The sequence below is a fragment of the Oncorhynchus clarkii genome, chromosome 4 (assembly GCF_045791955.1).
Source record: "Oncorhynchus clarkii lewisi isolate Uvic-CL-2024 chromosome 4, UVic_Ocla_1.0, whole genome shotgun sequence".
NCBI classification, from domain to species: Eukaryota; Metazoa; Chordata; class Actinopteri; order Salmoniformes; family Salmonidae; genus Oncorhynchus; species Oncorhynchus clarkii.
In genome coordinates, this window is record NC_092150.1 from 49,311,972 (window position 1) to 49,330,436 (window position 18,465).

The 18,465-nt window shown below is 40.1% G+C and overlaps 1 protein-coding gene across 1 annotated transcript in view; it reads left to right on the plus strand.

Annotated features, from left to right (window-relative positions):
* Positions 1-18,465, plus strand: part of LOC139406907 (tubulin tyrosine ligase-like family, member 7) — a 209,828-nt gene that overhangs the window by 91,404 nt on the left and 99,959 nt on the right. The window lies entirely within an intron of this gene.

Below are 18,465 nucleotides of genomic sequence, written 5' to 3' on the forward strand. Positions count from 1 at the left end.
ACAATTCTACAGGGGAAACAACTCTGTTGATCCCACAATGTTGGCAATTCTACAGGGGAAAACAACTCTGTTTATCCCACAATGTTGACAATTCTACAAGGGAAAACAACTCTAACTGTTGATCCCAAAATGTTGACAATTCTACAAGGGAAAACAACTCTGTTGATCCCACAATGTTGACAATTCTACGTGAAAACAACTCTGTTGATCCCACAATGTTGGCAATTCTACAGGGGAAACAACTCTAAATGTTGATCCCACAATGTTGACAATTCTACAGGGGAAAACAACTCTGTTGGTCCCACTATGTTGGCAATTCTACAGGTAAAACAACTCTGTTGATACCACAATGTTGACAATTCTACAGGGGAAAACAACTCTGTTGATCCCACAATGTTGACAATTCTACAGGGGAAAACAACTCTGTTGATCCCACAATGTTGACAATTCTACAGGGGGAAACAACTCTGTTGATCCCACAATGTTGGCAATTCTACAGTTGGAAACTATTCTAACTGTTGATCCCACAGTGTTGACAATTCTACAGGGGAAACAACTCTGTTGATCCCACAATGTTGACAATTCTACAGTGGGGAAACAACTCTGTTGATCCCACAATGTTGACAATTCTACAGGGGAAAACAACTCTGTTGGTCCCACTATGTTGGCAATTCTACAGAGAAAACAACTCTGTTGATACCACAATGTTGACAATTCTACAGTGGAAAACAACTCTGTTGATCCCACAATGTTGACAATTCTACAGGGGAAAACAGCTCTGTTGATCCCACAATGTTGACAATTCTACAGGGGGAAACAACTGTGTTGATCCCACAATGTTGACAATTGTACAGGGGAAACAACTCTGTTGATCTCACAATGTTGACAATTTTACAGTGGGGAAACAACTCTGTTGATCCCACAGTGTTGACAATTCTACAGGGGAAACAACTCTGTTGATCCCACAATGTTGGCAATTCTACAGGGGAAAACAACTCTGTTGATCCCACAATGTTGACAATTCTACAAGGGAAAACAACTCTAACTGTTGATCCCAAAATGTTGACAATTCTACGTGGAAACAACTCTGTTGATCCCACAATGTTGGCAATTCTACAGGGGAAACAACTCTAAATATTGATCCCACAATGTTGACAATTCTACATTGGAAAACAACTCTGTTGATCCCACAATGTCAGCAATTATACAGTGGGAAACAACTTTGTTGATCCCACAATGTCAGCAATTATACAGTGGGAAACAACTCTAAATGTTGATCCAACAATGTTGACAATTCTACAGGGGAAAACAACTCTGTTGATCCCACAACGTTGACAATTCTACAGGGGAAAACAACTCTGTTGATCCCACAATGTTGGCAATTCTACAAGGGAAAACAACTCTAAATGATGATCCCACAATGTTGACAATTCTACAGGGGAAAACAACTCTGTTGATCCCACAATGTTGACAATTCTACAGGGGGAAACAACTCTGTTGATCCCACAATGTTGGCAATCCTACAGTTGGAAACTATTCTAAATGTTGATCCCACAATGTTGACAAATCTATAGGTGAAAACAACTCTGTTGATCCCACAATGTTGACAATTCCACATTGGAAAACAACTCTGTTGATCCCACAATGTCAGAAATTATACAGTGGGAAACAACTCTAAATGTTGATCCCACAATGTTGACAATTCTACAGGGGAAAACAGCTCTGTTGATCCCACAATGTCGGCAATTATACAGTGGGAAACAACTCTAAATGTTGATCCCACAATGTTGGCAATTCTACAGGGGAAACAACTCTAAATATTGATCCCACAATGTTGGCAATTATACAGTGGGAAACAAATCTGTTGATCCCACAATGTTGACAATTCTATAGGGGAAAACAACTCTAAATGTTGATCCCACAATGTTGACAATTCTACAAGGGAAAACAACTCTAACTGTTGATCCCAAAATGTTGACAATTCTACAAGGGAAAACAACTCTGTTGATCCCACAATGTTGACAATTCTACGTGTAAACAACTCTGTTGATCCCACAATGTTGGCAATTCTACAGGGGAAACAACTCTAAATGTTGATCCCACAATGTTGACAATTCTACAGGGGATAACAACTCTGTTGGTCCCACTATGTTGGCAATTCTACAGGTAAAACAACTCTGTTGATACCACAATGTTGACAATTCTACAGGGGAAAACAACTCTGTTGATCCCACAATGTTGACAATTCTACAGGGGAAAACAACTCTGTTGATCCCACAATGTTGACAATTCTACAGGGGGAAACAACTCTGTTGATCCCACAATGTTGGCAATTCTACAGTTGGAAACTATTCTAACTGTTGATCCCACAATGTTGACAATTCTATAGGGGAAAACAACTCTGTTGATCCCACAGTGTTGACAATTCTACAGGGGAAACAACTCTGTTGATCCCACAATGTTGACAATTCTACAGTGGGGAAACAACTCTGTTGATCCCACAATGTTGACAATTCTACAGGGGAAAACAACTCTGTTGGTCCCACTATGTTGGCAATTCTACAGAGAAAACAACTCTGTTGATACCACAATGTTGACAATTCTACAGTGGAAAACAACTCTGTTGATCCCACAATGTTGACAATTCTACAGGGGAAAACAGCTCTGTTGATCCCACAATGTTGACAATTCTACAGGGGGAAACAACTGTGTTGATCCCACAATGTTGACAATTCTACAGGGGAAACAACTCTGTTGATCTCACAATGTTGACAATTTTACAGTGGGGAAACAACTCTGTTGATCCCACAGTGTTGACAATTCTACAGGGGAAACAACTCTGTTGATCCCAAAATGTTGACAATTCTACGTGGAAACAACTCTGTTGATCCCACAATGTTGGCAATTCTACAGGGGAAACAACTCTAAATATTGATCCCACAATGTTGACAGTTCTACATTGGAAAACAACTCTGTTGATCCCACAATGTCAGCAATTATACAGTGGGAAACAACTTTGTTGATCCCACAATGTCAGCAATTATACAGTGGGAAACAACTCTAAATGTTGATCCAACAATGTTGACAATTCTACAGGGGAAAACAACTCTGTTGATCCCACAATGTTGACAATTCTACAGGGGAAAACAACTCTGTTGATCCCACAATGTTGGCAATTCTACAAGGGAAAACAACTCTAAATGATGATCCCACAATGTTGACAATTCTACAGGGGAAAACAACTCTGTTGATCCCACAATGTTGACAATTCTACAGGGGGAAACAACTCTGTTGATCCCACAATGTTGGCAATTCTACAGTTGGAAACTATTCTAAATGTTGATCCCACAATGTTGACAAATCTATAGGTGAAAACAACTCTGTTGATCCCACAATGTTGACAATTCCACATTGGAAAACAACTCTGTTGATCCCACAATGTCAGCAATTATACAGTGGGAAACAACTCTAAATGTTGATCCCACAATGTTGACAATTCTACAGGGGAAAACAGCTCTGTTGATCCCACAATGTCGGCAATTATACAGTGGGAAACAACTCTAAATGTTGATCCCACAATGTTGGCAATTCTACAGGGGAAACAACTCTAAATATTGATCCCACAATGTTGGCAATTATACAGTGGGAAACAACTCTGTTGATCCCACAATGTTGACAATTATATAGGGGAAAACAACTCTAAATGTTGATCCCACAATGTTGGCAATTCTACAGGGGAAACAACTCTAAATATTGATCCCACAATGTTGGCAATTATACAGTGGGAAACAACTCTGTTGATCCCACAATGTTGGCAATTCTACAGGGGAAAACAACTCTGTTGATCCCACAGTGTTGACAATTCTACGGGGAAAACAACTCTGTTGATCCCACAATGTTGGCAATTCTACAGTTGGAAACAATTCTAAATGTTGATCCCACAATGTTGACAATTCTACAGGGGAAAACAACTCTGTTGATCCCACAGTGTTGACAATTCTACAGGGGAAACAACTCTGTTGATCCCACAATGTTGGCAATTCTACAGGGGAAAACAACTCTGTTTATCCCACAATGTTGACAATTCTACAAGGGAAAACAACTCTAACTGTTGATCCCAAAATGTTGACAATTCTACAAGGGAAAACAACTCTGTTGATCCCACAATGTTGACAATTCTACGTGGAAACAACTCTGTTGATCCCACAATGTTGGCAATTCTACAGGGGAAACAACTCTAAATGTTGATCCCACAATGTTGACAATTCTACAGGGGAAAACAACTCTGTTGGTCCCACTATGTTGGCAATTCTACAGGTAAAACAACTCTGTTGATACTACAATGTTGACAATTCTACAGGGGAAAACAACTCTGTTGATCCCACAATGTTGACAATTCTACAGGGGAAAACAACTCTGTTGATCCCACAATGTTGACAATTCTACAGGGGGAAACAACTCTGTTGATCCCACAATGTTGGCAATTCTACAGTTGGAAACTATTCTAACTGTTGATCCCACAATGTTGACAATTCTATAGGGGAAAACAACTCTGTTGATCCCACAGTGTTGACAATTCTACAGGGGAAACAACTCTGTTGATCCCACAATGTTGACAATTCTACAGTGGGGAAACAACTCTGTTGATCCCACAATGTTGACAATTCTACAGGGGAAAACAACTCTGTTGATCCCACAATGTTGGCAATTCTACAGTTGGAAACTATTCTAACTGTTGATCCCACAATGTTGACAATTCTACAGGGGAAACAACTCTGTTGATCCCACAATGTTGACAATTCTACAGTGGGGAAACAACTCTGTTGATACCACAATGTTGACAATTCTACAGTGGAAAACAACTCTGTTGATCCCACAATGTTGACAATTCTACAGGGGAAAACAGCTCTGTTGATCCCACAATGTTGACAATTCTACAGGGGAAACAACTGTGTTGATCCCACAATGTTGACAATTCTACAGGGGAAACAACTCTGTTGATCTCACAATGTTGACAATTTTACAGTGGGGAAACAACTCTGTTGATCCCACAGTGTTGACAATTCTACAGGGGAAACAACTCTGTTGATCCCACAATGTTGGCAATTCTACAGGGGAAAACAACTCTGTTGATCCCACAATGTTGACAATTCTACAAGGGAAAACAACTCTAACTGTTGATCCCAAAATGTTGACAATTCTACAAGGGAAAACAACTCTGTTGATCCCACAATGTTGACAATTCTACGTGGAAACAACTCTGTTGATCCCACAATGTTGGCAATTCTACAGGGGAAACAACTCTAAATGTTGATCCCACAATGTTGACAATTCTACAGGGGAAACAACTCTGTTAATCCCACAATGTTGACAATTCTACAGGAGGAAACAACTCTGTTGGTCCCACTATGTTGGCAATTCTACAGGGAAAACAACTCTGTTGATACCACAATGTTGACAATTCTACAGGGGAAAACAACTCTGTTGATCCCACAATGTTGACAATTCTACAGGGGAAAACAGCTCTGTTGATCCCACAATGTTGACAATTCTACAGGGGGAAACAACTGTGTTGATCCCACAATGTTGACAATTCTACAGGGGAAACAACTCTGTTGATCTCACAATGTTGACAATTTTACAGTGGGGAAACAACTCTGTTGATCCCACAATGTTGACAATTCTACGTGGAAACAACTCTGTTGATCCCACAATGTTGGCAATTCTACAGGGGAAACAACTCTAAATGTTGATCCCACAATGTTGACAATTCTACAGTGGGGAAACAACTCTGTTGATCCCACAATGTTGACAATTCTACAGGGAAAACAACTCTGTTGATACCACAATGTTGACAATTCTACAGGGGAAAACAACTCTGTTGATCCCACAATGTTGACAATTCTACAGGGGAAAACAGCTCTGTTGATCCCACAATGTTGACAATTCTACAGGGGGAAACAACTGTGTTGATCCCACAATGTTGACAATTCTACAGGGGAAACAACTCTGTTGATCTCACAATGTTGACAATTTTACAGTGGGGAAACAACTCTGTTGATCCCACAGTGTTGACAATTCTACAGGGGAAACAACTCTGTTTATCCCACAATGTTGGCAATTCTACAGGGGAAAACAACTCTGTTGATCCCACAATGTTGACAATTCTACAAGGGAAAACAACTCTAACTGTTGATCCCAAAATGTTGACAATTCTACAAGGGAAAACAACTCTGTTGATCCCACAATGTTGACAATTCTACGTGGAAACAACTCTGTTGATCCCACAATGTTGGCAATTCTACAGGGGAAACAACTCTAAATGTTGATCCCACAATGTTGACAATTCTACAGGGGAAACAACTCTGTTAATCCCACAGTGTTGGCAATTCTACAGGGGAAAACAACTCTGTTGATCCCACAACGTTGGCAATTCTACAGGGGAAACAACTCTGTTGATCCCACTATGTTGGCAATTCTACAGGGAAAACAACTATGTTGATCCCACAGTGTTGGCAATTCTACAGGGGAAAACAACTCTGTTAATCCCACAGTGTTGGCAATTCTACAGGGGAAAACAACTCTGTTGATCCCACAACGTTGGCAATTCTACAGGGGAAACAACTCTAAATGTTGATCCCACAATGTTGACAATTCTACAGTGGAAACAACTCTGTTAATCCCACAATGTTGACAATTCTACAGGGGAAAACAACTCTGTTAATCCCACAATGTTGACAATTCTACAGGGGAAAACAACTCTGTTGATCCCACAATGTTGACAATTCTACAGTGGAAACAACTCTGTTGATACCACAATGTTGGCAATTCTACAGGGGAAAACAACTCTGTTGATCCCACAATGTTGACAATTCTACAGGGGAAAACAACTCTGTTGATCCCACAATGTTGGCAATTCTACAGTTGGAAACTATTCTAACTGTTGATCCCACAATGTTGACAATTCTATAGGGGAAAACAACTCTGTTGATCCCACAGTGTTGACAATTCTATGTGGAAACAACTCTGTTGATCCCACTATGTTGGCAATTCTACAGGGAAAACAACTCTGTTGATCCCACAGTGTTGGCAATTCTACAGGGGAAACAACTCTGTTGATCCCACAATGTTGACAATTCTACAGTGGGGAAACAACTCTGTTGATCCCACAATGTTGACAATTCTACAGGGGAAAACAACTCTGTTGGTCCCACTATGTTGGCAATTCTACAGAGAAAACAACTCTGTTGATACCACAATGTTGACAATTCTACAGTGGAAAACAACTCTGTTGATCCCACAATGTTGACAATTCTACAGGGGAAAACAGCTCTGTTGATCCCACAATGTTGACAATTCTACAGGGGAAACAACTGTGTTGATCCCACAATGTTGACAATTCTACAGGGGAAACAACTCTGTTGATCTCACAATGTTGACAATTTTACAGTGGGGAAACAACTCTGTTGATCCCACAGTGTTGACAATTCTACAGGGGAAACAACTCTGTTGATCCCACAATGTTGACAATTCTACGTGGAAACAACTCTGTTGATCCCACAATGTTGGCAATTCTACAGGGGAAACAACTCTAAATGTTGATCCCACAATGTTGACAATTCTACAGGGGAAACAACTCTGTTAATCCCACAATGTTGACAATTCTACAGGGGAAAACAACTCTGTTGGTCCCACTATGTTGGCAATTCTACAGGGAAAACAACTCTGTTGATACCACAATGTTGACAATTCTACAGGGGAAAACAACTCTGTTGATCCCACAATGTTGACAATTCTACAGGGGAAAACAGCTCTGTTGATCCCACAATGTTGACAATTCTACAGGGGGAAACAACTGTGTTGATCCCACAATGTTGACAATTCTACAGGGGAAACAACTCTGTTGATCTCACAATGTTGACAATTTTACAGTGGGGAAACAACTCTGTTGATCTCACAATGTTGACAATTTTACAGTGGGGAAACAACTCTGTTGATCCCACAGTGTTGACAATTCTACAGGGGAAACAACTCTGTTGATCCCAAAATGTTGACAATTCTACGTGGAAACAACTCTGTTGATCCCACAATGTTGGCAATTCTACAGGGGAAACAACTCTAAATATTGATCCCACAATGTTGACAGTTCTACATTGGAAAACAACTCTGTTGATCCCACAATGTCAGCAATTATACAGTGGGAAACAACTTTGTTGATCCCACAATGTCAGCAATTATACAGTGGGAAACAACTCTAAATGTTGATCCAACAATGTTGACAATTCTACAGGGGAAAACAACTCTGTTGATCCCACAATGTTGACAATTCTACAGGGGAAAACAACTCTGTTGATCCCACAATGTTGGCAATTCTACAAGGGAAAACAACTCTAAATGATGATCCCACAATGTTGACAATTCTACAGGGGAAAACAACTCTGTTGATCCCACAATGTTGACAATTCTACAGGGGGAAACAACTCTGTTGATCCCACAATGTTGGCAATTCTACAGTTGGAAACTATTCTAAATGTTGATCCCACAATGTTGACAAATCTATAGGTGAAAACAACTCTGTTGATCCCACAATGTTGACAATTCCACATTGGAAAACAACTCTGTTGATCCCACAATGTCAGCAATTATACAGTGGGAAACAACTCTAAATGTTGATCCCACAATGTTGACAATTCTACAGGGGAAAACAGCTCTGTTGATCCCACAATGTCGGCAATTATACAGTGGGAAACAACTCTAAATGTTGATCCCACAATGTTGGCAATTCTACAGGGGAAACAACTCTAAATATTGATCCCACAATGTTGGCAATTATACAGTGGGAAACAACTCTGTTGATCCCACAATGTTGACAATTATATAGGGGAAAACAACTCTAAATGTTGATCCCACAATGTTGGCAATTCTACAGGGGAAACAACTCTAAATATTGATCCCACAATGTTGGCAATTATACAGTGGGAAACAACTCTGTTGATCCCACAATGTTGGCAATTCTACAGGGGAAAACAACTCTGTTGATCCCACAGTGTTGACAATTCTACGGGGAAAACAACTCTGTTGATCCCACAATGTTGGCAATTCTACAGTTGGAAACAATTCTAAATGTTGATCCCACAATGTTGACAATTCTACAGGGGAAAACAACTCTGTTGATCCCACAGTGTTGACAATTCTACAGGGGAAACAACTCTGTTGATCCCACAATGTTGGCAATTCTACGTGGAAACAACTCTGTTGATCCCACAATGTTGGCAATTCTACAGGGGAAACAACTCTAAATATTGATCCCACAATGTTGACAGTTCTACATTGGAAAACAACTCTGTTGATCCCACAATGTCAGCAATTATACAGTGGGAAACAACTTTGTTGATCCCACAATGTCAGCAATTATACAGTGGGAAACAACTCTAAATGTTGATCCAACAATGTTGACAATTCTACAGGGGAAAACAACTCTGTTGATCCCACAATGTTGACAATTCTACAGGGGAAAACAACTCTGTTGATCCCACAATGTTGGCAATTCTACAAGGGAAAACAACTCTAAATGATGATCCCACAATGTTGACAATTCTACAGGGGAAAACAACTCTGTTGATCCCACAATGTTGACAATTCTACAGGGGGAAACAACTCTGTTGATCCCACAATGTTGGCAATTCTACAGTTGGAAACTATTCTAAATGTTGATCCCACAATGTTGACAAATCTATAGGTGAAAACAACTCTGTTGATCCCACAATGTTGACAATTCCACATTGGAAAACAACTCTGTTGATCCCACAATGTCAGCAATTATACAGTGGGAAACAACTCTAAATGTTGATCCCACAATGTTGACAATTCTACAGGGGAAAACAGCTCTGTTGATCCCACAATGTCGGCAATTATACAGTGGGAAACAACTCTAAATGTTGATCCCACAATGTTGGCAATTCTACAGGGGAAACAACTCTAAATATTGATCCCACAATGTTGGCAATTATACAGTGGGAAACAACTCTGTTGATCCCACAATGTTGACAATTATATAGGGGAAAACAACTCTAAATGTTGATCCCACAATGTTGGCAATTCTACAGGGGAAACAACTCTAAATATTGATCCCACAATGTTGGCAATTATACAGTGGGAAACAACTCTGTTGATCCCACAATGTTGGCAATTCTACAGGGGAAAACAACTCTGTTGATCCCACAGTGTTGACAATTCTACGGGGAAAACAACTCTGTTGATCCCACAATGTTGGCAATTCTACAGTTGGAAACAATTCTAAATGTTGATCCCACAATGTTGACAATTCTACAGGGGAAAACAACTCTGTTGATCCCACAGTGTTGACAATTCTACAGGGGAAACAACTCTGTTGATCCCACAATGTTGGCAATTCTACGTGGAAACAACTCTGTTGATCCCACAATGTTGGCAATTCTACAGGGGAAACAACTCTAAATATTGATCCCACAATGTTGACAGTTCTACATTGGAAAACAACTCTGTTGATCCCACAATGTCAGCAATTATACAGTGGGAAACAACTTTGTTGATCCCACAATGTCAGCAATTATACAGTGGGAAACAACTCTAAATGTTGATCCAACAATGTTGACAATTCTACAGGGGAAAACAACTCTGTTGATCCCACAATGTTGACAATTCTACAGGGGAAAACAACTCTGTTGATCCCACAATGTTGGCAATTCTACAAGGGAAAACAACTCTAAATGATGATCCCACAATGTTGACAATTCTACTGGGGAAAACAACTCTGTTGATCCCACAATGTTGACAATTCTACAGGGGGAAACAACTCTGTTGATCCCACAATGTTGGCAATTCTACAGTTGGAAACTATTCTAAATGTTGATCCCACAATGTTGACAAATCTATAGATGAAAACAACTCTGTTGATCCCACAATGTTGACAATTCCACATTGGAAAACAACTCTGTTGATCCCACAATGTCAGCAATTATACAGTGGGAAACAACTCTAAATGTTGATCCCACAATGTTGACAATTCTACAGGGGAAAACAGCTCTGTTGATCCCACAATGTCGGCAATTATACAGTGGGAAACAACTCTAAATGTTGATCCCACAATGTTGGCAATTCTACAGGGGAAACAACTCTAAATATTGATCCCACAATGTTGGCAATTATACAGTGGGAAACAACTCTGTTGATCCCACAATGTTGACAATTATATAGGGGAAAACAACTCTAAATGTTGATCCCACAATGTTGGCAATTCTACAGGGGAAACAACTCTAAATATTGATCCCACAATGTTGGCAATTATACAGTGGGAAACAACTCTGTTGATCCCACAATGTTGGCAATTCTACAGGGGAAAACAACTCTGTTGATCCCACAGTGTTGACAATTCTACGGGGAAAACAACTCTGTTGATCCCACAATGTTGGCAATTCTACAGTTGGAAACAATTCTAAATGTTGATCCCACAATGTTGACAATTCTACAGGGGAAAACAACTCTGTTGATCCCACAGTGTTGACAATTCTACAGGGGAAACAACTCTGTTGATCCCACAATGTTGGCAATTCTACAGGGGAAAACAACTCTGTTTATCCCACAATGTTGACAATTCTACAAGGGAAAACAACTCTAACTGTTGATCCCAAAATGTTGACAATTCTACAAGGGAAAACAACTCTGTTGATCCCACAATGTTGACAATTCTACGTGGAAACAACTCTGTTGATCCCACAATGTTGGCAATTCTACAGGGGAAACAACTCTAAATGTTGATCCCACAATGTTGACAATTCTACAGGGGAAAACAACTCTGTTGGTCCCACTATGTTGGCAATTCTACAGGTAAAACAACTCTGTTGATACTACAATGTTGACAATTCTACAGGGGAAAACAACTCTGTTGATCCCACAATGTTGACAATTCTACAGGGGAAAACAACTCTGTTGATCCCACAATGTTGACAATTCTACAGGGGGAAACAACTCTGTTGATCCCACAATGTTGGCAATTCTACAGTTGGAAACTATTCTAACTGTTGATCCCACAATGTTGACAATTCTATAGGGGAAAACAACTCTGTTGATCCCACAGTGTTGACAATTCTACAGGGGAAACAACTCTGTTGATCCCACAATGTTGACAATTCTACAGTGGGGAAACAACTCTGTTGATCCCACAATGTTGACAATTCTACAGGGGAAAACAACTCTGTTGATCCCACAATGTTGGCAATTCTACAGTTGGAAACTATTCTAACTGTTGATCCCACAATGTTGACAATTCTACAGGGGAAACAACTCTGTTGATCCCACAATGTTGACAATTCTACAGTGGGGAAACAACTCTGTTGATACCACAATGTTGACAATTCTACAGTGGAAAACAACTCTGTTGATCCCACAATGTTGACAATTCTACAGGGGAAAACAGCTCTGTTGATCCCACAATGTTGACAATTCTACAGGGGAAACAACTCTGTTGATCTCACAATGTTGACAATTTTACAGTGGGGAAACAACTCTGTTGATCCCACAGTGTTGACAATTCTACAGGGGAAACAACTCTGTTGATCCCACAATGTTGGCAATTCTACAGGGGAAAACAACTCTGTTGATCCCACAATGTTGACAATTCTACAAGGGAAAACAACTCTAACTGTTGATCCCAAAATGTTGACAATTCTACAAGGGAAAACAACTCTGTTGATCCCACAATGTTGACAATTCTACGTGGAAACAACTCTGTTGATCCCACAATGTTGGCAATTCTACAGGGGAAACAACTCTAAATGTTGATCCCACAATGTTGACAATTCTACAGGGGAAACAACTCTGTTAATCCCACAATGTTGACAATTCTACAGGAGGAAACAACTCTGTTGGTCCCACTATGTTGGCAATTCTACAGGGAAAACAACTCTGTTGATACCACAATGTTGACAATTCTACAGGGGAAAACAACTCTGTTGATCCCACAATGTTGACAATTCTACAGGGGAAAACAGCTCTGTTGATCCCACAATGTTGACAATTCTACAGGGGGAAACAACTGTGTTGATCCCACAATGTTGACAATTCTACAGGGGAAACAACTCTGTTGATCTCACAATGTTGACAATTTTACAGTGGGGAAACAACTCTGTTGATCCCACAATGTTGACAATTCTACGTGGAAACAACTCTGTTGATCCCACAATGTTGGCAATTCTACAGGGGAAACAACTCTAAATGTTGATCCCACAATGTTGACAATTCTACAGTGGGGAAACAACTCTGTTGATCCCACAATGTTGACAATTCTACAGGGAAAACAACTCTGTTGATACCACAATGTTGACAATTCTACAGGGGAAAACAACTCTGTTGATCCCACAATGTTGACAATTCTACAGGGGAAAACAGCTCTGTTGATCCCACAATGTTGACAATTCTACAGGGGGAAACAACTGTGTTGATCCCACAATGTTGACAATTCTACAGGGGAAACAACTCTGTTGATCTCACAATGTTGACAATTTTACAGTGGGGAAACAACTCTGTTGATCCCACAGTGTTGACAATTCTACAGGGGAAACAACTCTGTTTATCCCACAATGTTGGCAATTCTACAGGGGAAAACAACTCTGTTGATCCCACAATGTTGACAATTCTACAAGGGAAAACAACTCTAACTGTTGATCCCAAAATGTTGACAATTCTACAAGGGAAAACAACTCTGTTGATCCCACAATGTTGACAATTCTACGTGGAAACAACTCTGTTGATCCCACAATGTTGGCAATTCTACAGGGGAAACAACTCTAAATGTTGATCCCACAATGTTGACAATTCTACAGGGGAAACAACTCTGTTAATCCCACAGTGTTGGCAATTCTACAGGGGAAAACAACTCTGTTGATCCCACAACGTTGGCAATTCTACAGGGGAAACAACTCTGTTGATCCCACTATGTTGGCAATTCTACAGGGAAAACAACTATGTTGATCCCACAGTGTTGGCAATTCTACAGGGGAAAACAACTCTGTTAATCCCACAGTGTTGGCAATTCTACAGGGGAAAACAACTCTGTTGATCCCACAACGTTGGCAATTCTACAGGGGAAACAACTCTAAATGTTGATCCCACAATGTTGACAATTCTACAGTGGAAACAACTCTGTTAATTCCACAATGTTGACAATTCTACAGGGGAAAACAACTCTGTTAATCCCACAATGTTGACAATTCTACAGGGGAAAACAACTCTGTTGATCCCACAATGTTGACAATTCTACAGTGGAAACAACTCTGTTGATACCACAATGTTGGCAATTCTACAGGGGAAAACAACTCTGTTGATCCCACAATGTTGACAATTCTACAGGGGAAAACAACTCTGTTGATCCCACAATGTTGGCAATTCTACAGTTGGAAACTATTCTGTTGATCCCACAATGTTGACAATTCTATAGGGGAAAACAACTCTGTTGATCCCACAGTGTTGACAGTTCTATGTGGAAACAACTCTGTTGATCCCACTATGTTGGCAATTCTACAGGGAAAACAACTCTGTTGATCCCACAGTGTTGGCAATTCTACAGGGGAAACAACTCTGTTGATCCCACAATGTTGACAATTCTACAGTGGGGAAACAACTCTGTTGATCCCACAATGTTGACAATTCTACAGGGGAAAACAACTCTGTTGGTCCCACTATGTTGGCAATTCTACAGAGAAAACAACTCTGTTGATACCACAATGTTGACAATTCTACAGTGGAAAACAACTCTGTTGATCCCACAATGTTGACAATTCTACAGGGGAAAACAGCTCTGTTGATCCCACAATGTTGACAATTCTACAGGGGAAACAACTGTGTTGATCCCACAATGTTGACAATTCTACAGGGGAAACAACTCTGTTGATCTCACAATGTTGACAATTTTACAGTGGGGAAACAACTCTGTTGATCCCACAGTGTTGACAATTCTACAGGGGAAACAACTCTGTTGATCCCACAATGTTGACAATTCTACGTGGAAACAACTCTGTTGATCCCACAATGTTGGCAATTCTACAGGGGAAACAACTCTAAATGTTGATCCCACAATGTTGACAATTCTACAGGGGAAACAACTCTGTTAATCCCACAATGTTGACAATTCTACAGGGGAAAACAACTCTGTTGGTCCCACTATGTTGGCAATTCTACAGGGAAAACAACTCTGTTGATACCACAATGTTGACAATTCTACAGGGGAAAACAACTCTGTTGATCCCACAATGTTGACAATTCTACAGGGGAAAACAGCTCTGTTGATCCCACAATGTTGACAATTCTACAGGGGGAAACAACTGTGTTGATCCCACAATGTTGACAATTCTACAGGGGAAACAACTCTGTTGATCTCACAATGTTGACAATTTTACAGTGGGGAAACAACTCTGTTGATCCCACAATGTTGACAATTCTACGTGGAAACAACTCTGTTGATCCCACAATGTTGGCAATTCTACAGGGGAAACAACTCTGTTGATACCACAATGTTGACAATTCTACAGGGGAAAACAACTCTGTTGATCCCACAATGTTGACAATTCCACATTGGAAAACAACTCTGTTGATCCCACAATGTCAGCAATTATACAGTGGGAAACAACTCTAAATGTTGATCCCACAATGTTGACAATTCTACAGGGGAAAACAGCTCTGTTGATCCCACAATGTCGGCAATTATACAGTGGGAAACAACTCTAAATGTTGATCCCACAATGTTGGCAATTCTACAGGGGAAACAACTCTAAATATTGATCCCACAATGTTGGCAATTATACAGTGGGAAACAACTCTGTTGATCCCACAATGTTGACAATTATATAGGGGAAAACAACTCTAAATGTTGATCCCACAATGTTGGCAATTCTACAGGGGAAACAACTCTAAATATTGATCCCACAATGTTGGCAATTATACAGTGGGAAACAACTCTGTTGATCCCACAATGTTGGCAATTCTACAGGGGAAAACAACTCTGTTGATCCCACAGTGTTGACAATTCTACGGGGAAAACAACTCTGTTGATCCCACAATGTTGGCAATTCTACAGTTGGAAACAATTCTAAATGTTGATCCCACAATGTTGACAATTCTACAGGGGAAAACAACTCTGTTGATCCCACAGTGTTGACAATTCTACAGGGGAAACAACTCTGTTGATCCCACAATGTTGGCAATTCTACGTGGAAACAACTCTGTTGATCCCACAATGTTGGCAATTCTACAGGGGAAACAACTCTAAATATTGATCCCACAATGTTGACAGTTCTACATTGGAAAACAACTCTGTTGATCCCACAATGTCAGCAATTATACAGTGGGAAACAACTTTGTTGATCCCACAATGTCAGCAATTATACAGTGGGAAACAACTCTAAATGTTGATCCAACAATGTTGACAATTCTACAGGGGAAAACAACTCTGTTGATCCCACAATGTTGACAATTCTACAGGGGAAAACAACTCTGTTGATCCCACAATGTTGGCAATTCTACAAGGGAAAACAACTCTAAATGATGATCCCACAATGTTGACAATTCTACTGGGGAAAACAACTCTGTTGATCCCACAATGTTGACAATTCTACAGGGGGAAACAACTCTGTTGATCCCACAATGTTGGCAATTCTACAGTTGGAAACTATTCTAAATGTTGATCCCACAATGTTGACAAATCTATAGGTGAAAACAACTCTGTTGATCCCACAATGTTGACAATTCCACATTGGAAAACAACTCTGTTGATCCCACAATGTCAGCAATTATACAGTGGGAAACAACTCTAAATGTTGATCCCACAATGTTGACAATTCTACAGGGGAAAACAGCTCTGTTGATCCCACAATGTCGGCAATTATACAGTGGGAAACAACTCTAAATGTTGATCCCACAATGTTGGCAATTCTACAGGGGAAACAACTCTAAATATTGATCCCACAATGTTGGCAATTATACAGTGGGAAACAACTCTGTTGATCCCACAATGTTGACAATTATATAGGGGAAAACAACTCTAAATGTTGATCCCACAATGTTGGCAATTCTACAGGGGAAACAACTCTAAATATTGATCCCACAATGTTGACAATTCTACAGGGGAAACAACTCTGTTAATCCCACAATGTTGACAATTCTACAGGAGGAAACAACTCTGTTGGTCCCACTATGTTGGCAATTCTACAGGGGAAAACAACTCTGTTGATCCCACAGTGTTGACAATTCTACGGGGAAAACAACTCTGTTGATCCCACAATGTTGGCAATTCTACAGTTGGAAACAATTCTAAATGTTGATCCCACAATGTTGACAATTCTACAGGGGAAAACAACTCTGTTGATCCCACAGTGTTGACAATTCTACAGGGGAAACAACTCTGTTGATCCCACAATGTTGGCAATTCTACGTGGAAACAACTCTGTTGATCCCACAATGTTGGCAATTCTACAGGGGAAACAACTCTAAATATTGATCCCACAATGTTGACAGTTCTACATTGGAAAACAACTCTGTTGATCCCACAATGTCAGCAATTATACAGTGGGAAACAACTTTGTTGATCCCACAATGTCAGCAATTATACAGTGGGAAACAACTCTAAATGTTGATCCAACAATGTTGACAATTCTACAGGGGAAAACAACTCTGTTGATCCCACAATGTTGACAATTCTACAGGGGAAAACAACTCTGTTGATCCCACAATGTTGGCAATTCTACAAGGGAAAACAACTCTAAATGATGATCCCACAATGTTGACAATTCTACTGGGGAAAACAACTCTGTTGATCCCACAATGTTGACAATTCTACAGGGGGAAACAACTCTGTTGATCCCACAATGTTGGCAATTCTACAGTTGGAAACTATTCTAAATGTTGATCCCACAATGTTGACAAATCTATAGGTGAAAACAACTCTGTTGATCCCACAATGTTGACAATTCCACATTGGAAAACAACTCTGTTGATCCCACAATGTCAGCAATTATACAGTGGGAAACAACTCTAAATGTTGATCCCACAATGTTGACAATTCTACAGGGGAAAACAGCTCTGTTGATCCCACAATGTCGGCAATTATACAGTGGGAAACAACTCTAAATGTTGATCCCACAATGTTGGCAATTCTACAGGGGAAACAACTCTAAATATTGATCCCACAATGTTGGCAATTATACAGTGGGAAACAACTCTGTTGATCCCACAATGTTGACAATTATATAGGGGAAAACAACTCTAAATGTTGATCCCACAATGTTGGCAATTCTACAGGGGAAACAACTCTAAATATTGATCCCACAATGTTGACAATTCTACAGGGGAAACAACTCTGTTAATCCCACAATGTTGACAATTCTACAGGAGGAAACAACTCTGTTGGTCCCACTATGTTGGCAATTCTACAGGGAA